The sequence below is a fragment of the Mustela erminea genome, chromosome 10 (assembly GCF_009829155.1).
Source record: "Mustela erminea isolate mMusErm1 chromosome 10, mMusErm1.Pri, whole genome shotgun sequence".
In the NCBI taxonomy this organism is placed as follows: Eukaryota; Metazoa; Chordata; class Mammalia; order Carnivora; family Mustelidae; genus Mustela; species Mustela erminea.
Window position 1 is genome coordinate 44,487,223 of NC_045623.1, and position 21,069 is coordinate 44,508,291.

Here is a 21,069-nt window from a genome sequence, read left to right on the forward strand (position 1 = left end):
TCAGGATCATTCCAGAGCACTAGAGGATTCGTGGTCCATCACCCACGCAGCTGAAACTCATGTTACATATTGGAATCCAAATTAAGGAAATGGAGGCACTAATAAACTGGATGAATTTGCCAAGGTCACAGTTGGCGCCCAAGCTCACTCCACCACAGCTGCTCGCCAGCACAACTTTCCCTAAACCCAGCTGTGCAGATGGTGTGCTTATCGAGCCAGATGTTTCCAAGGACTCAAGTCACTTCCCGAGAGAAATTACTCATACAGGAGAGCAGGCTAGCACTTACTGCAAACAACTCTAAGAGGCTTATTTCAAGAGCCAATATGCCTCCCTGACAGACATTCTCTAAGGTAAATAAATCCTCTGGGTCTAAAACTACCTCTTCGAGGTACCTGGGTAGCTGAGTCAGTTAAGCGTCCAACTCCATTCTGGTTCAGGTCGTGATCTCGGGGTTGTGGGATTGGGTTCTGTGTCCGGCTCTATGATGGTCATGGAGCATGCTTCAGATTTTCTCTCTCTCCTAAAAAAAAAAAAGAATAAGGAGAAGAAGAAGAAGAAAAACACAAAGAGAAAAGAAACCTACCTTTTCAAAGACACACAAACCCTTTTAATTTATTGATCCAGAAGTGATACAGGAAGTGAAAAGTTCAACCAATCTAAAATGGGGTGCTCAAAAAGACCCATGTAAGGTCAGAGTTGCACAGCTTGCCCCCACCGAAGAAAAGACCCCAGGTACAGCCACACACCCCCAACCACCCCAGAGTAGCAGGCCTGAGGAATGAAAACAAGCTCAGAGAGTTCCCACAGTTAGGCACAATCACGAGGAGAGGTCTTTAATTTATCCACTGTGGTGTACAAGAATTAATAAAGTTCTGTATCTTTTTTAACTTGTTATAGAATCGCCCATATTAACATTTCAGATACAAGAGTGAAACTGGCCAAGTTTAAGCTGACTTAATTCTAGGACCTATATAAGTTAACCTCTCTGATTTCATCACCAATAAAATGCAGATCACGATGCCTACTTTATATAATGGTTTTCAATATTGGAGGTCATGTATAAATGGTTTTAGCACTGTGCTTGGCACAGAGAAAGCACTTAATAAGCGACACCCTTATTAGTAAATTAATAATGATAATTACTTGAAGTAAGCAAAGCTGACCTTCTATTGAGGCAGTGGTGAGGGCCACCCACATGATTGGTGGAGGCCCCTGAAGGGCCCGCTGGAAACAGTCAAGTTTCAGCCCAAGGGCGCCATATACGTCCCTAAGTAACTTCTCTTTCTGAGAATACAGGGACCAAAGGAGCACAACATGCTCAAGACAACAACAGGGCTTTGAATTTCTGCAAGCTGGATAAACATCTCTCAGCACTATCATCTGCTTCTGTCCCCACACAAAAACACTTGTGTAAATATCATAACCTCAGCTACAGTCAGGTAAACCCTGACGGACACCAGATTTGAGAAATAAAAGCCATAATTTACGTACTATCACTTTAAATCTTCACAACCTTGACTTAAAACAACACCCTTCACCAAGGTCAAAATTGAATTCAAGAAGTAATCCTAGAAGTGTTTAGTTTGGGACAGCCAGGCAAGAAAAGGCCTTGGACAATTAAGCCTGAGCTGCTCGCCTGAGAAATGTGGTTGGGGACAGGTTGGCACAGAAGAACACACAGATCTCGGATCAGGAGGGCCTGGGCTCTGGTCTTAACGTCTGCCACTTGGGAGCCACGTAAACAAGTGCAAATTAAGCAACTTCCCCAAGCCTCAGCGTCCCTATCTGTAAATGGGGGATACCAACAGACCTCCCTACTTCACTGGAATACTGAAAAGATTCAGAACATGAAGGTGCTTTATAAACTAGAAAATGCTATGTGCAAACTCATTATTATTTTTAAATTCTTCTCCACATTCAGTAAACAAACAAGGTTTAGTTTACGAGTGCCCAGTAAGCTAACAATTAGCTAGTAGGGGTATTTTCTGTTTTGTTTTTTCGTTTAATTCATTATTTCCAAAATGACCTTGACCCTGCTTTATAAGCATTCCTAGGATGAGGAGAAAGTTAGACAATCAGGGCTCTCACAGGCCACCAAGTGACCCTGCATCTGATGAGTTCATTTTCACTGCACTCGTGAGCTCCTTAGACACAACCTTTGCTGTGGGCAGAATAAATCAGGGCTCCTGATGCAAAACCTTAAAGCACTGGTGGGTCTTTGGCAACCCCTCCCCTCATTTTCAATGCTCCCTCGTTCAACAGTATCTGTACTTCTCCAGGGCTCGGCATCTCCTTATACCGCTCCCTGCTCACCCGGAGACCCCACCACAGCCCATTCCTTTCCCCCTTCTCTCACCCAGAGACCCCATTCAGCCCGGCAGCCTGAGGAAGGGCCCTTGCGTAGGTCCTTCTGATGCCCCACCTACCCCTCTCCCATCAAATTATTTCTGCCCCAGGTTGTATCATTTTGACCTCTGCTGATATGAATGACACTGGTATCTTTCTCAGGTAAGAGACTTTTATTTAGGTCTTCTTAGATAGTGCCTAAATCCCCAAGGACAGACTGTACTGACAGGAAATTTGAAATGGCAGCCCAAGAACTATTTGAGGCGTCCGCACACACCCTCCGTTGCTCTTTCATCAAGCATATATTCAGTTCCCACAGGAGATTAGGAGTAGTCAGGGAGGGAGGGGGTTACAACGATCATGAAAACGACAGTGCAGTCCAAGAAACCCCCAGCACATCTGAGAGAAGCCTAGAAGCCAAGGTGTCAATGACCCAAGGCCCAGTTACGCAGTATGTGATGAGGGGTGGGGCCCACAGGCCAGGGAAAAGGCCTCTTGCAGCTAAGGTCAATCCCCAAACCCCTGGCATCATGGTTACTCAACAACAGTTCCAGCTGCATGAAGCATTTCAAGTTACAATTTAAAATCAATTGAACTTTGTTGATGGACATCTGGGCTCTTTCACAGTTTGGTTATCTCGGACATTGCTACTATACACACTGGGGTGCCTAGGCCATCGACAGGTGAAAGGACAAAGAAGATGTGGTGTACGTACATACAACAGAATTCTACTCAGCCCTCAAAAAAATGAAATCTTACCATTTGCAACAATGTGGATGAAACTAGAGGGCATTATGCTAAGCAAAATAAGTCACTCAGAGAAAGACAATCACATGATTTAACTCATATGTGGAATTTAAGAACCAAAGCAGAAGATCATAGGGAAGGAAGGGAGAAATAAAACAAGATGAAATCCGGGGAGACAAATCATAAGAGATTCTTAATCATAGGAAACAAACTGAGGGTTGTTGGAGGGGAGGGAATAGACAGGGGGTCACTAGGTAAAGGACGTTAAGGAGGGCCCGTGATGTAAAGAGCACTGGGTGCCAATGATGAATCACTGAATTCTACCTCTGAAACTAACACACTGTATGTTAATTAACTGAGTTTAAATAAAATAAATTTTAAAAAATAAAATGTATTCTTTCAACAACTAAAAAAATAAATAAAAATAAATAAATAAAATCAGTTGAAAAACACAGAAGATACATTCTTGCCCTCAAAGCTCTCCCAATCAGATGGGAAAGGCAAACAAGAAGGCAGCTTATTATCATACAAGGACATATGAGCTTATTACTGGTCTAACCAAATACCCCTAATACCAGGTAAATGCCAGGAACTAAAAGAATTCTATCCCCTACCAACAGGATATATGTACCATGTAACACTAATAGCCCATATAATAGTAATGTTATAGTCAGCTTGTGCTGTGAGGAGCAAAATTTAAGTATATTCCCAAGTCAAAAACTAACAAACAAACTTTTTATCCTGAGGACAAATGGGACATCTAGAATGACAGCTCTACTGGATTTTCTTATTGCACTGAATTGCCCAGCAGTAGTTCCATTTAGGAGATCAGCCTATTTCCAAAGAACCTATTTTATAATTTCTTAACTGTGGTCTTTTAGAGCAAGACAAATAAAAGAACAAGATACTTATCCTCTTTATCTTAATCAGACTGTTTTCTGCTGAGCTTTAAGATTTACTTAAGTGCAGTAACCACCTAGCAGCAAAGCTACCAATACCTCACTGGAATTAAGTAATGAAATGAGACCAAATTGGGTGGGGGGAAGGGAGGGTGTCACTAATTACCAGTCCAGTCAGTAGCCATTAGGACTTCTGTCTTTCAGTTAACCTAAGACAGCTGACAAACTGACCAACCCACAGGTGCCATGAGACAGCAGGTTAACATGTGACTCAAGGGCTAGATTCCCTTTCTTGAACATATTTACCAAAGAATACAAAAGTGTTTTATGAAGGAAATGAAGGTTAGGAGGCTCCAACATGCTGGCCCCATTTAGGCTCTATGCCAGGAAAGAACTTGCTGGCGAAGTGTTTAGATCTCCACCATCTCCTTCTATCTGGCCATTCACCCTGTTTTTGATGGTTTCAACTTGAAAATAGCTAAGGAAAGCCCATTTAGTAACAACAATAAATACGGTTCAGTAAGATTTCAGAAACATTTGTGTTTCTCATTTTTCCTTCTTTTAACGCTGATTTCTGGAACCAGAAAAAAATGTTTATTTTAACTTCTTTGTTTTTGAATCTGGATTACATTTCCAATTCAAATGGAAGCCATTCTTCTGGAAAAGGAATCAGTTCAAATCTTATCAATCAGAAAGAGGCAAAGTGATGTTTGAAAATGTTTTTAATCAAATAGTAAATAATAGTGAACAATTTAAAATATCTTTGACATGTATAAAGTAAAAAAAAAATCCATAAATAAAGCAGAAAATAAAGGTGGCAGGAATTCTGGATAATATCCTCTCCTTCCAAAATGTCTGATTCAAAGCATACAATGAAAAGAGTAGAAGAGGACCAGACACTTGATCACTGGCTTCTTCATTCCAAATGAAAAGAACACACAAATTATTTAGACTTTGGTATGTTCTTGGAAAAATTACCTCAGTCTGCATATCTCTGAAAAATTAAATAAAACCAGCCATCACTAAATGCTCTTATTTATTCATTTGCTCACTCAGCCAATAAATGTTTAGTAACATCTACTACATGACAGACACTCCACACTAGGAATATAAAAAGGGCCAAAACATTGCCCCTGCTCTTATAGAACTTAGAGTCTAGACAGGCTGCCCAGAGTTCAGTGAAAAAGAAAGAAAGAAAGAAAGAAAGAAAGAAAGAAAGAAAGAAAGAAAGAAAGAAAGAAAGAAAGAAAGAAAATCTCCTTGACTCACAGAAGCTTCTTTCTAACCTGGAAGGTTGCTATGAAAGTTGTTACAGTGTTGTTCATAAACTATTTCCAGCTCTTCTCTTTCTAAGTATGTGGTGGGATTATATTCTCTATCTCCTTTGAAATTAGGTATACCCATATGACCTGCTTTGGCCAATGAAATATGAATAGAAGAGACAGGTAACATTCCTAGGCTAAAATTTTAAGTGTCATAACACATTATTTTCTCTCTGACACAGGGATCATGGAACATAAATCAATGGAGCTTTCATCAGTCTGAGTTCTTAAGTGACTATGGAAAGCAGAGCTCCCTCTGGTAGTCTGTGCTGAAAATGTGGCATGACGGAAAAAATACAATTTTGTTCTGTTAAGCCACTGAGATTTGAGGTTATTTGTTGCTGCATAATTTTCTACCCTTAGCCTAACCTGTACAGGTACCTTCTATAATCCCTCAAATATCACTACAACCTTCATTCAGTGCATTGAAAGTAAATTTAGGAAGTGGGCCTGATGAGCAAAGATCTGAAGAACAAGTTGAAGTAATCTAAGTGAAGTGGTATGAGGTGGGGTGGGCAGGGGAATGAGAGCAATGAGTAGAAAGGCCCTGAGGAAAGAAGGAGCATGAGCCATATCAGGAACCAAATGAAAACAGTTGTGACCAAAAGGGAGATGAATGACGGAAGAGACTCAGAATGAAACAGACATGGTGGAACTGAAGGCCATGTTGATGTTTTTAGTTGTTATTCTAAGAGCAATGAGAGAATTGTTTTTAGTTGTTATCCTAAGAGCAAAGAGAATTTGAAAGGTTTTACATAGAAAAATGTTTAGATCTGTGTTTTTGAAATATGTTTCAAATATTAGTAGCAGCATTGGAGAATAGAAAGGACACAAACAGGAGTTAATACCAGGAGACCAGGAGGGGAATATTACAGTAACAGTGCAGGAAAGAGGTCAGTAGCTTGGACCTGGCAAGAGTAGCAGGGATAAAGAGATATGTGGGAACCCTTTAGGGATATTTAGGCAGCAACATCAAAAGGATTTTAATCACAGACTGGAAACAGGAGAAAAATAATTTCCACAGCTGGTTGGATGGTGGTGCAGTCTCCAATGCAACAAAATCTGCAAGAGAAACGGTCTTTGGAAAGAGGATTATAAATTATGACTTGGGTATGTTGAAGTTTAAGTGTTTCCAGTATCTTAAATGTCAACAAAATCTGGACTATAGATATTAACATGGGCAGCAATTCATTTGCATTTTGGAAAAACTAGAGAGAGTTAACAATAAGGGAGAATCTAGGATCAAGTCTTAAAAAACTGCTACAAGCCAGAAGAAGATGAGGAGAAAGGAGAAAAAGAGGTCGAGGAGTGGCCACAGAGTTGGAAGCAAGCATGGATCCAGCAGAAGTCAAGGAAGAGAGTTTGGCCAGAAGGAGAGCGCCTACTCTGATAGATGTTGCTGAGTGGTCAAGTAAGGTGAGCAGTAGGAGTGTCCATTAGACTTAGAAATGGAGCCAACTGTTAGCATTTGGTCTGGAGTAAAAGAGGATGAGAAAGACCAAATGATGTCCTGCCCCCATGGGGTTAACATGCTAGTGAGATAAACAAAATAAAATAATCGCAAGCTATGTTAAACTATTACGGAGAAAACAAAGAACTACGGTAAAAATACAAATGAACATACATACATAAATGGGACAGAGGGCTAGAGACCGTCAGAGGTAACAAACTGAGAGATAAAGGATAAAAATGAGCTAGCTACACAGAGGGGTGAGGGCGGAGGTACTGAGGGGACAATGACTTTAGACACAAGGAACAATGAGCATGAAGATTAAATCACTTTTTAAAGTCCTGTCATCAGAAGACCATAATGGTTAGAGTTTAAAAAGGAAGAGGAAATTACGCAGAATCAAATTTTACACGGAACTTTGTAAGATATTATAAAATGTTTGGATCTTGGGGTACCTGGGTGGCTCAGGGTTAAAGCCTCTGCCTTTGGCCCAGGTCATGATCCCAGGGTCCTGGGATCAAGCCCCACATCCGGCTCTCTGCTCCATGGGGAGCCTACTTTGCCCTCTCTCTGCCTGCTTCTCCGCCTGCCTCTCTGTCTACTTGTGATCTCTGTCCGTCAAATAAATAAATAAAATCTTTAAAAAAAAAAAAGTTTGGATCTTACTTATTACATAAGTTTGCTAGGACTGGGTGGCTTAAACAACAGAAATTTACTGTCTCACAATTCGAGAGGCTAGAAGTCCAAGATCAAGGTGTCTGCAAGGTTGTCAGCAAGGCTCTTCAGAGGCCCTCTCCTTGGCTTGCAGATGACCACCTTCTCCTGGTTTCTTTATGTGTCTTTCTTCTGGACCTAATCTCCTCTCCCAATAATGGTACCAGTCATATTGGACTAGTCCATAATGACATCATTTTAATTAATTACTTCTTTAAGACTCTATCTCCAAATACAGTCACATTCTGTGGTCCTGGGGGTTAGGACTTCAACATGCGAATTTGGAGGGAACACAATTCAGGCCATGAAACTTATGCAAATAAGTAAGCCATTAAAATGATATAAGCAAGAAAATTATATAATCCAATTTACATCTTTTTTTTCAGTGTTCCAAGATTCATTGTTTATGCACCACACCCATGTGACTATAATACAGAAAATATGGGAGAAGAAAAATGGTGATAGGAAGATGAATTAGCAGATTAATTCAGTAATCCAAACACCACAGCAGACATTCTTAACCTGGATATCTACAACTAGGCTTGGGTGGTGGGTGATCCACAATTTCCTTCATGTTGTACTTACAGAATCATGTGAAGAGGCCTAGATACCCACAATGCGATTTTCTCTCAAAGCCCTGTTACAGCCAGAAGCAGAGTGTAATGGCAAAAATAAATAAAAATAAGAAATTCTATATTTTACTCTTACTACTCAAAGGCACTCAAACTCGCAATGTGTAAAAGCACTTAAAGATAATGCCTTTTGCTCTCCTGCCCATTTTACTTCTTTTCTGCAGTTATTCTAGAATCTCTCTCCTCAAAAACCCAAGAAAAACTACTCCTCCAGCACCAACCCTCCACTGCCTAAAGCATTTTCCTCTCTACCCATCTCTTTTTCTCCTTCTCTCTAGGAACTTTATCACATAGAACAACTTAGTTTCTATTCTGCAAGAAGAAATCTTTGGAGGGAGAGAAAAAAGTCGCTTCCCTCACACTGAAGATTCTATTTGTGAGGCAGGGAGGTGGTGGGGAAAATCTCGGCACTCTTTAATTGCTTTTGTCTGATCTCATGCATCTTCTTAAATAAAGAGTCTTGGTTTTCATCAGATTCTCAAAGACATTATTAAGTTCACGAATAACAATCAAAAGAAGAAGAGAGACCACTCTGGGGGCAGAGGTGTGGTGTGGGGAAAAGGGGAAATGAGAGAGGTTGTGATTCTCTAGGAACCGAGTGAGGCCAGCAGACCATTCATTCTCTAACAGTCAGACTGTCCATAAATAGGCCACATCTGTGGTTCTCCGCACTACCCATACTGCATCCCCAAACAACTGCCTGTGTACTAATGAGACATCAAACAAAGCTAATGGGCTGCTTGAGTATCACCTCAAAGGACAAGGCCCTTGTAAATAAATGTATTCTGCTTTGAATGTTATCCATTAGGAAACCCTGAGTAAACTGCTGATTTAGGTCATCTAATCCAGAAATAAACGATCTTTTCATTCCAATCAAACAAGAACTTAATGAAGATATGTAAACAGTGACGCTATCGGACCACAAACCTGCTGTGTACAGACCATAAAGAGACTCTGTGGTAAGACACAAAAGAAATGAAACACAGATTAGAAAAGAGGGAAATAAAATGTGCCCTAACCTCTCTTTCTTTTCCCAGTTAATTTCTTCCCAAACTTCAAGTCCCAGCTCAGGGCTTATCTTTCTGTGAACCCTCGCTCTGGTCTTGGCTAAATGTCTCATCTCTTGCTCTACAGTATCCTGTGAGCCCTATCATTTCATTACCACATTGTTATTAAAGTTATAGGTCTCCTCCATTTCACTGTCAGCTTCCAGAAATCAGGCACAGGGCTTATCCTTCTTTTCTGAGCACCTAACAGCCTGCTATAATGTAGGTAAATATTCAGTGATAAGGCTGACTTCACATTTTATGCCCTTTCAGCTATACTACCCTGCCTCCTGGAATTAAAAGACCTAAATAATATGCCTGTCATTTAGCATCTGGGAAGTTCCGCAGATAATCTAGTGCTGTTCAGGAATTAGAAGTATCTTCAGCCCAAATTACCTAAGGATTAAGAGGTTTTCTTGGAAAGCAGTGGGTGTCAGGGGCAGGAAGTTGATGGGAGTCAGTGAAGGAATTAAGGAAAGGAACCTTCCAATGCCCATTCTTTAGTTATCTATGGACAGCTCTTCTCATATTACTTAACCTTTCTAAGGGAACTTCCCAAGCTGCTTCTAACCATATCCCATTCAAAGTTTCCTTCTGAATCATTCAAGAGCCATCTAAATGTGGGTAGAAAAGTATTAAGTTATTGCAATAGTGTTTTTCTTGAGCATCACAACATTGCAATGGGACTATTCATGGTTTGAGCCTTCTGGAGAAGATTTAGAAAAGTCCAATATCTGAGATCCATTTTGTGGAAGCAACAAAGTTGATCCCTTCAATGAATCCACCTGTATCAAGCATCTTTGCCTTCTTGCTTGCTGCTTTTTTTTTTTTTTTTGAACATGTTGATGACTTGGATGCATTCCAATGACAGCCAGCCAGATACTAGGGTTGAGCTCAGTCCAGAACACACAAGGTCCTCCAAGGTCTGGCCCCTGCCAACACTTCAACCTTTTTCTACTCAATATTCCAATTAGATTCAACTGCTTGTTATTCTTTGCACACTCCCTTAATTCCCTGTGCTTTTGCTTAATTTGTCCGTTTTTATTCTGAACGCCTATCACTATGTGTTCTCTATTCACATCCTCCTCCATGTACACCTTCTTGTCACTGTATGGAAAATTCCTACTTCTTCTTTTTAAGTTTCTGCCGAGGCATCTCCGCCTTGCAGGACTCATCCCCACTCCCACTACCCCAGAAAAGCTTCTCTCCTCTGAGATCAGTGATAGCCTATGCATATTTCCAACTCTGCCCTTATGACATTATTTATTAATTATCTCTACGTTTGTCTTCCACATTAGACTAATGAACTCCTTAATGATACAGACCATAACTTATCTATATATCTCTAGTTTCTATCCAAATCTTTGGCACAGAGTAGCTGTTCAACAAATTACTGTTTAACAAATGAATAAACAGATGAGCAAACACAGTCAAATGCTCAGGTGCAACTGTATATTGAAACGAATGTGTGCATCTGAATGCTGCCTAAACTGGTGATTGGATTGGTTGATCCCAATAGGGTTCTCGGGGTTGAGGACCTTTATGCATAAAGCCAGTTATCTTCTCAGACTGGCAAGGAGCATGAAGTCAGAAAGGACCAATATGTGCTTACATTTAAACCAAGTGGAAGGGGCACCTGGTGGCTCAGTCATTTCATTTGCCTTCAGCTCAGGTTATGATGTGGTCCAGCCCCGCATCGCATCGGGTTCCCTGCTCAGCAGGGAGCCTGCTCCTCCCTCTCCCACTACCCCTGCTTGTGTTCCCTCTCTTGCTGTCTCTCTGTGTGTGTGTGTGTGTGTATGTGTAAAATAAATAAATAAACTCCTCTAAATAAATAAATAAATAAATAAATAAATAAATAAACCGAGTGGAGAAGCTGAGAAGTCTAGGGCTTATTAACTAAGTCCTAGCAAGAAAGTAGCTCATAAGCCTGGGTGCAGGTCAGGACAAGTAGTTGGGTAACATGGTAACCAGAGAACACGAAGGGAAGTAAAGAAGGTGGGAAGAGAAGGGTCCAAGGGAAAGTCCATAAGACAATGAGTCAGTCATGGTGGCTTCGGGGTGAATAAGCCCTCTGCTGTTTTGGTGAGCCTGTCATAGCCTCTTAAAATGAGAGCACTCCCTGGATACGGTCTAAAACAACTTGTCACTAAGTTCTAGGTTAAAAAAGGAAATTCATACTGTGTTCTGACTGTGTTCTGTGCCCAGCATTTTGGTTTCCTATTGCTGCTTTAACAAATTAAACAAATAATAAAAAAAAACCAACAAATTAAACAAATTACCGCAAACTTAGTGGCTTAAAAACATCATAAAAGTATTATCTTACAGTTCAGGAGAAGACTGAAAAAGGGTCACTTGGGGCTAAAATTAAAGTATCAGCAGGAGTATGTTCCTTCAGGATCCTTTGGAGGATAATCTACAGCCTCCAGAGGCTACCCTCTTTCTTTGGCTCGTTGTTTTTTCCACCTTTTTACCCCAACCTCTGCTTCCATCATCCACAGCTCCTTCTCTGACTGTCTCACCCTGACTTTCCTGCCTCCCTGCCACTGTGTGGAAAATTCCTACTTCTTCTTTTTAAGTTTCTGCCGGGGCATCTTCTCCTTGCAGGACTCATCCCCACTCCCACTACCCATGAGGCAGGTACAAGCTCGTTAGTAGATAGTAGCAGACAGTGCTAGTAGGGCCCAGCACTGAGTATATCAGAACTGCAAGAGTGGGAATTGTTGATGAAAGCAAAGTAATTTGCCCTTCCTTCCAGTCACAAAAGAAGAAATGTTATTATCAGCAAATAGCTGGTAACATGGGCAGACACTTAACCTATTTCTTTAATTTGTCTCTTTTCCTCTTTGGATAAAATGGAACAAAAACAAAAACAAAAGTTCAGAGCTCTTTTCAAAGCCTTCACTGAGGGTCTTTTTTTTTTAAGATTTTATTTATTTATTTGACAGAGAGAGACACAACAAGAGAGAGAACACAAGCACAGGGAGTGGGAGAGGGAGAAGCAGGCTTCCCGCTGAGCAGGAGATGCAGGGCTTGATCCCAGAATCCTGGTATCATGACCTGAGCCGAAGGCAGACACTTAACAACTGAGCCACCCAGGCACCCCATTATTTTTTAAGAGAGCTCAGTTTATACCTATAAATTTTTTCTTACTTTATCAAGGCAGGTCACATAATTTTTAAAGTGTTGAGGGCTTGGTTTGTTTAAAACAAGAAAGATGTCTGCATGTTTACCAGTATTAGAGAAGTAGCCCATAGAAAGAGCTAAAAATATCATCAAAGGGGAAATAATAAATTGAGTCCTGGATATGGTTTGTTGCTTTGTTTTGTTTTTTTAAGAATAGAAAAAATCACCAGCACAAGAGTGAGGAGATGTCTTTCTCAGAAACTGGAGGAAAGCTGAGATAATGTTATGAAAATTGATGGGGATGGGACAGGAAACTGAGCGATATTATCATGAGAACCATGAAGTTTCTCTCATGAAAGGCAAGGTAAGCTTATCCATTAGTTGGAGGGGGGAACTAGGGGTGGGGCAGGAACAAAACAAACAAAACAGAAGATATTTGAGGGCAATGATGAAGTTTTAGAAGACTCACTGAAAACCATCAAGCGAGGGAGCTGACCAGATTATCAAACAGTTTTGGAAAACCAGTCTGAGACTGGAGACCACAAAAATGGAACAGCAAAAATCTACACAATTATATGAATTTTTCCAATAGTCTAATGTAGACTAAGTAGACACACTTGTTGGCTGGATTGATCCAAGTGTGAGGGCCTACAGGACCAATGAAATAAAAAAAAATAATAATGGGGCACAGCAGTGCAGACTGAATAAGCATTAAAGTTATGCAGGAGTCTGTGACAGGTGCAGGGGAATGAGACAGATGGAAACATGAAAAGGACAAGGCCAAATCAAGCCTTGAGTGTAAGTACTCTGGCTGCACAGTAAACAGTACAACTGAGGAGGGCTAAGACCAGAGGCTGAGAGACTGTGAGGAAGCTATCAGACTAATCCAAGACAGACTACAAAGATCTAAACTGGCAAAGGTAGCGTATCAATTTCCTGTGGCAGCCACAATAATTTTCGACAAACTGGGTGGCTAAAAACAACAGAAATATATTCTTCCACAGTCTCCTATTTCTGGAAACTGTAAATCCAAAATCTTTCATTGCCTCTTCCTGCTTTTTGTGGTCATCATCATTTCTTGACTTTGACTTATGGCCACATGCTTCCAATCTGCTACCTTTACTTTCTTTTTTTTTTTTTTTAAGATTTTATTTATTATTGAACAGAAAGGGAGAGCACAAGCAGGGGGAGCTGCAGGCAGAGGGAGAAGCAGGCTCCCCACTAAACACAGAGCTCAATGTTGGGCTTGATTCCAGGACCACAGGATCATGACCTGAGCCGAAGACAGATGCTTTACCAACTAAGCCTCACAGGTGCCCCCTGTCTTCAGTTTTATATTGTCTTCTCCTCCATGTGTCCATGTCTTCTCCTCTTCTGTCACGATTCTCCTCCTGCCTTTCTCTTATTAGAACATTTGTCATTGGATCTGGAGTCCACCCAGATAATCAGGATGATATCATTGCAAGATCCTTTATTTAATTACATATGCAAACACTCTTTTTCCATACAAGGTAACATTCAAAAGTTCCAGGGATTTGGATTTGAACATATATTTTTTGGGACCACTATTGAATCCATTATAGGTAAGAAGTTTAAAAATGGAGGAAAAAAATCTAAGAACTATTTGAGAGATACAGTCAGCAGAATTTGATATTTGGCTGTGAGGAGGGAAGGGGAGAGAGGACTCAAGATAACTTTTAACCGGCTACCTAGATGATACCACCTACTGAGATAGGAAACACAGACAGAAGAGCCCACTGAGCAAAGAAGATAAATTCCTTTTAAACATGCTGATTTTGAGGTACCCATAAACCTCTAGATGGAAATGCTCAGCCGATAGCAAGACCTGTGCATCTGAATCTCAAGGGAGAGAGCTAGGCTCAAGAAAGAGACTGTAAAGTTATGAGCATAAAATCAGTAATTAAAAACATTAGAGGGGCACCTGGCTCAGTGGGTTAAAGCCTCTGCCTTCAGCTCGGATGGAGATCCCAGGGTCCTAGGATCAAGCCCCACATCAGGCTCTCTGCTCCGTGGGGAGCCTGCTTGCTTCTCTCTCTCTGCTATCTCTTGTGATCTCTGTCTGTCAAATAAACAAATAAAATCTTTAAAAAAAAAAAAAGTTAGAAACAAATCCTTAACTATGGAGAACAAACTGATGGTTATCAGAGGGGAGGTGGGTGGAGGATGGGTGAAATAGGTGAAGGGGATTAAGAGTGCACTTATCAGGATGAGCACTGAGTCATGTATAGAATTGTTGAATCGCTATATTGTAACTAATTAAACACTGTACGTTAAACTACCTGGAATCAAAATAAGAACATTTTTTTTTAAAGATTTTATTTATTTATTTAACAGAGAGAGAAATCACAAGTAGGCGGAGAGTCAGGCAGAGAGAGAGAGAGAGGCAGGCTCCCGCTGAGCAAAGAGCCCAATGCGGGGCTCGATCCCAGGACACTGAGATCATGACCTGAGCCGAAGGCAGCGGCTTAATCCACTGAGCCACCCAGGCGCCCCAAAATAAGAACATTTTAAAAATAAAAACCTCAGAGAGGATAATATTGCTCAAGAAAATAACAGGTGACAAGAACTACCGGGGACTGGAAGTGAACACCTGACAGTGAAAGGGGAGACAACGGAGGAGCAGCCCATGAAAGAGACCAAAAATGAATGATCAACAGGTATGAGTAATTCCAGAAGGATGTAGTGTCCATGATCCAAGAGAATAGTTTCTAGAAGTGGGGAGAAATAAGCAATGTCAAAGGGAGTAGAGAGGGCAAGTGAGATGAATAAGGTGTTGAAGCAAATGATAAAGGGGGAGAGGCATCATGTGGGTGTCCAGACAACATGTAGTAGAGACAATAAGAAAGCCCATGAAAAAAGCCATGAACATACGGGCCTGCTCAAAGAACAGCCAGGAGGCCACGATAAGCAAGAGAAGTAAAGGACCGAGAAGGTACAGGAGTCCTGGTAGCGTAGGACATTTCTGGCCATTGTAAGGAGTTTGGCTTTTATTTGGAGTGAAAATGGGAAGATATTAGAAGATTCTATCAGAGGAATGACAAGATCTAACTTCTGTGTTCACAAGACCACTTGGTCTACTGTGTGAGAATAAGAGGCCAGGTATGTTGCTCAAAAGATATATTGGAGATAGACTGTAAAAGCAAAGGTGTAAGTAGGGGGATCAGTTATGAGGTTATTGCAACATCTTAACAAAAGATTATGACAGCTCAGGCCAAAGATCATATTCTCCCACATATGAGCAGTGGACCTGGTATATAAATGAAACTCCAAAGTAAAGATTTAGTCCCTTATTCCAACGAGATTGTCTACCCTAGGCCTCTTCTATATAATTTTGAGGCAGCCACTGTGTATGATGCCTTCAGGGGCATGCCAAACACTATGCCAGTGATGTGTAAAGTGCAAAAGTGAGAACAAGAAATGAGATTCAAAATATATGTTGAAGACAGATTATAAAGAGCTAGAAAAGAAACCAAACTACTTCTGAAAAATTTCACATGACTGTCTTACAACATACCACATTGCACGCTACAAACTTGAAAATGCACGTATGTTCCTCGCATAATTCATCAGAAAATGCAGTGATTCACTCCTCAGCAAGAAAGATTCTGGAAAACTTTGATTAAATTGAGCCCACTAGTGCTGCATCAGTGCTGAAAAATTCACACTCAAGAGGAAAGAAAATTAAGGGTGTTCTTCATTAGACTGTGAGCCAACTACACATTCTCAGTATCCCCCCTTATTAGGAATCACAATTAATATTGTGAAATGATACAGCAAATTGAATAGCATTGCTTCACAAACTCTCCGGGTGTTGAATGAGACATTTAACGGGTCAGAGTTTAGTAATAGCTCAGCACTGTGTGGAAATGATCGTGGGATGTGCTCTACCTTTGGAGCTTCTCAGTCACTCAGGAAACTCTGAATTATGGGAATAAGCTATTGCACATGCAAACTATATTCACTCTGAAATTTATTAGTATTGCTCCAACATCTTCTATTCAACTACAGCCAGATTCTCTCCCATGGGCATATGATTTCCACTGAGTCTAAGAGGAATTGTGCCAATCTCAGAAGAGTACAATGGATCCTTCAGAATTTGGGAGCAAAACTATTGTTTTAGTGCTGAAAATAAATGTGAACATCCCAGCATTCTTTCCTCCAGAAACATGTTGCTCCTGAAGGTCTGATTCTCAGATCAGCTCACAAATGTTCGCTTAATCCATACTGCTCCTAAAACATTTTATAAACTGTACTCTTGGACCTGCCATATGAGAACATTGTTTCTGTTGATTTAATGAACAGTTTTGGAACACCGATTGTGTGCCAGGCATTGTTCTTGTACTGGGGTTTCAGAGTTGTAGAGTACAGAGAACACAGCCCTTGCCCTCAAGGAGCTCACCTTGGATATTGTGGTGACTTTTTAGATATAACTCTAAAAGTATGATCCATGAATGAAAAAAATAAACTGGACTTCATTGAAATTAAAAACTTCTGCTCTACAAAAGGCAACATCAGGAAAATTAGAAGACAATCCACAAACTGGGAGAGATTATCAGCAAAAAAATTTGATAAAGGACATTCATCTGTCTAAAAAATATCTCTTAACAGTTAACAATAAGTTGATTAAAAAGTGGGTCAAAGGTCTTAACAGACACCTCACCAAAGAAGATATACAGATGGCAAATAAGCATATGATGGATGCTCCACATCACATGACATCAGGAAAACGCAAATTCAAACCACAACGAGGTATGATTTGATACCTATTAGTATGGCCAAAATCTCTAATGCTGACATCACCAAATGCTGGTAAGGATGTGGAAAACAACAACTCTGATACACAGCTGGTGGAAATGCAAAATGGTACAGCCATTATAAAAGACAGTTTGGCAAAACTGTCTTTAGTTTCTTACAAAACTAAACATATTCTTACCATACAATCAGGCAATTATGCTCCTTAGTATTTACCATAAGAAGCTGAAAACTTATTTCCACACAGAAACCTACACACAGATGTTTACAGCAGCTTTATTTATAATTGCCAAAACTTGGAAGCAACCAAGATGCCCTTCAGTAGGTGAATGGATAAACTGTGGTACATCCATCCAGACAACAGAACGTTATTCAGTTCTAAAAAGAAATGATCTATGAAGCCATGAAAAGATATGAAGGAACCTTAAACACATATTACCAAGTGAAAGAAGTCAATCCAAAAAGGCGACATATAGTTTGATTCTAATTATATGACATTCTGAAAAAAGTCAGCTCTATGGAGATAGTAAAATATCAGTGGTTGCTAGAGGTCAGGAGGAAGAGAAGGATAAATAGGTAGAACACAAGGGATTTTTAGGGCAATGAAAATACTCTGTATGATATTATAATGATTATAACATAATAAATGTCATTATACATATGTCCAAGCCCATAGAACATTCAAACGAAGAGTGAACCCTAGATCAAACTACGGATTTTGGATGATAATGATATGTCAATGTAGGTTCATCAGTTATAAAAAATGCGCCACTCTGTTGTGCATGCTGATAATCAGGGAGACTATATATGTGTAAGGGCAGAAATATGGGAAATCTCAATAGCTTTCACTCAATTTTGCTAAAAATGTAAAATTACTCTTTAAAAAACTATTTTTTTTAATTTGTAGGGACACACAAAAGCAATTCAAAAAAGGGGGGGAAGCAATATAAAAGATCAATAAACAAATTTTAAACTCACTAACAAGCTTTTAAATGCAAAGTCAGATAATATGTCACTTTTGTATCCCAGAGATGGAAAGAGTAAAGAAAAATTGTCACTGCCATACATTCCTGTTGAGAGTATCTATTGATGCAGCATTTGTCAAGACAATTAAGCAAGTCCTATCAATATCTTTAAAAGATGCACAATTTTTTGACCCAGTGATTCTATTTATAGGAGTTTACCCCAAGTAAATAACTATGCATATGCACAAAAATGCATATACAAGGATGTCGGTAGTAGCAAAACATATATACACACAATAAATGATTAATAAATTATAGTATACCCAAACAATAAAATGCTGTGCAATCATTAAAATTGAAAAGAAGACACAAAAAGATGGAAAAGCATTCTATGCTCATGATTGGAAGAATAAACATTGTTTTAGTCTATACTGCCTAGAGCAATCTATACTTCCAATGCCACCCCAAACAAAATTCCATCGGCATTTTTCAAAGTGCTGGAGCAAACAATCCTAAAATCTGTATGGAACCAGAAGAGACCCCAAATTGTTAAGGATATGTTAGAAAAGAAAAACAAAACTGGGCATCACACTGCCTGATTTTAAGCTTTCCTACAAAGCTGTGATCACCAAGACAGCATGGCACTGGCACAAAAACAGACACATGGACCAGTAGAAGAGTATAGACCCCAGATATGGACCCACAACTCTATGGTCAAATAATCTTCAACAGAGCAGGAAAAAATATATGGTGGAAAAAAGACAGTCTCTTCAATAAATGGTGCTGGGAAAATTGGACACTTATGTATAGAAGAATGAAATTTGACCATTCTCTTACACCGCACACAAAGATAAACTTGAAATTGATAAAAGACTTCAATGTGAGGCAGGAATCTATCAAAATCCTAGAGGAGAACATGGGCAGTAACCTCTTCAACATTGGCCACAGCAACTTCTTTCAAGAAGTTTGTCTCCAAAGGCAAAAGAAACAAAAGCAAAAATGAACTTTTGGGACTTCATCAAGATCAAAAGCTTCTGCACAGCAAAGGAAACAGGAAAACAAAAAGGCAACCCAAAGAATGGGAGAAGATATTCGCAAATGACACCACAGACAAAGGGCTGATATCCAAGATCTATAAAAAACTCAACACACACAAAACAGATGATCACATCAAAAAATGGACAGAAGACATGAACAGACAAAAAAGACATATAAAAAAAGACATACAAATGGCTAATAGACACATGAAAAAATGTTCATCATCATCAGCTATCAGGGAGATTCAAATCAAAATGATATTAAGATACCACCTTACACCAGTTGGCCAAAATTAACAAGACGGTAAACAACAAGTGTTGGAAAGGATGTGGAGAAAGGGGAACCCTCTTACACTGTTGGTGGGAATGCAAGTTGGTGCAGTCACTTTGGAAAACAGTGTGGAGATTCCTTAAGAAATTAAAAATAGAGCTACCCTATGACTCTGCAATTGCACTACTGGGTATTTACCCCAAAGAAGGGCCATCTGTACCCCAATGTTCATAGCAGCAATGGCCACAGTCGCCAAACTGTGGGAAGAGCCTAGATGCCTTTCAAGAGATGAATGGATAAAGAAGATATGGTCCATATATACAATGGGGTATTATGCCTCCATCAGAAAGGATGAATACTCAACTTTTGAATCAACATGGACGGGACTGGAGGAGATTATGCTGAGTGAAACAAGTCAAACAGAAAGAGTCAATTATCATATGGTTTCACTTGTAGAGCATAAGGAACAACAAAGAGGACATTGGGTGAAGGAGAGGAGAATTGAGTTGGGGGAGATCAGAGGGGGAGATGAATTATGAGAGACGGTGGATTCTGAGAAACAAACTAAGGGTTTTGGAGGGGAGTAGGGTGGAGGGTTAGGAGGGCCTGGTGGTGGGTATTAAGGAGGGCATGTATTGCATGGAGCACTGGGTGTGGTGCATAAACAATGAATCTTAGAACACTGAAAAAAATTTTTAATTAAAATAAATAAATAACTATTAAACAAAAAAAATTGAAATACTACAATAAAACCTAATCATTGAAAGATTTACACTAATGTATACTGAAGCTATAAATGGGAAAATATTATCCACTAAAAGATTAATAGTGTTAAGGTTATAGGATTTTTATTTTCTTCTTTGCATTTGTCCTAAATTTTCTATAATAAGTATGTGCTGCTTTTTTTTTTAATTTTTTATTTTTTATAAACATACATTTTTATCCCCAGGGGTACAGGTCTGTGAATCACCAGGTTTACACACGTCACAGCACTCACCAAAGCACATACCCTCCCCAATGTCCATAATCCCACCCCCTTCTCCCAAACCCCCTCCCCCCAGCAACCCTCAGTTTGTTTTGTGAGATTAAGAGTCACTTATGGTTTGTCTCCCTCCCAGTCCCATCTTGTTTCATTTATTCTTCTCCTACCCAAGTATGTGCTGCTTTTGAACAAAATTATTTTCATTGATTGATGCCCCTTCACAAAAAAGTATTGAAAAGAAATAAATTTCCTACCTTATGTTAGGCACTTTGAATAAACTGTATTCGGATCCTCAGTATGGTATAACAAAATAGCTGTTATCTCTGCATTTTCAGTGAAAAAATACTAAGCAAAATACAAAAGTACAAAGCATTAATAAGTTTCCTAAAAGTCATTCAGTTTGTGTGATGGTTAATTTTATGTGTCATCTTGACTGGGCCATTGGGGTGCCCAAATTAAACATTATTTCTGCATCTATATAGGGTGTTTCCCAATGACAGCAGTATTTTAATGGGTGGACTAACAGAGTAAATTCCCCTCCCTGACATGGGCGGGCATCATTCAATCTACTGAAGGAAAAAAAAAAAAAGGAAGGAAGGATTTACCCCCTTCCCTGCTGTCAGCTTGATCTGGGACTCCTATCTTCCCCTGGCTTTGGACTAGGATATACACCATGGGAATGGGGTTCTCAGGCCTTTAGAATTATACTCTGGCTTTACTGGGGCTCCAGCTTGCAGATGGCAGATTGTGAGCCAATT

The 21,069-nt window shown here is 39.8% G+C and overlaps 1 long non-coding RNA gene across 1 annotated transcript in view; it reads right to left on the reverse strand.

Moving 5' to 3' along the window:
- Positions 1-398: 398 nt before the first annotated feature.
- The window catches only part of LOC116567790, a 24,496-nt gene continuing 3,825 nt past the window's right edge, over positions 399-21,069 (reverse strand). The window contains exons 2-3 of the long non-coding RNA XR_004276333.1: positions 20,566-20,656; positions 399-521 (exon numbers count right to left, since the gene is read on the reverse strand). This is a non-coding gene — a long non-coding RNA (uncharacterized LOC116567790). The remainder of the gene's footprint in view (positions 522-20,565; positions 20,657-21,069) is intronic.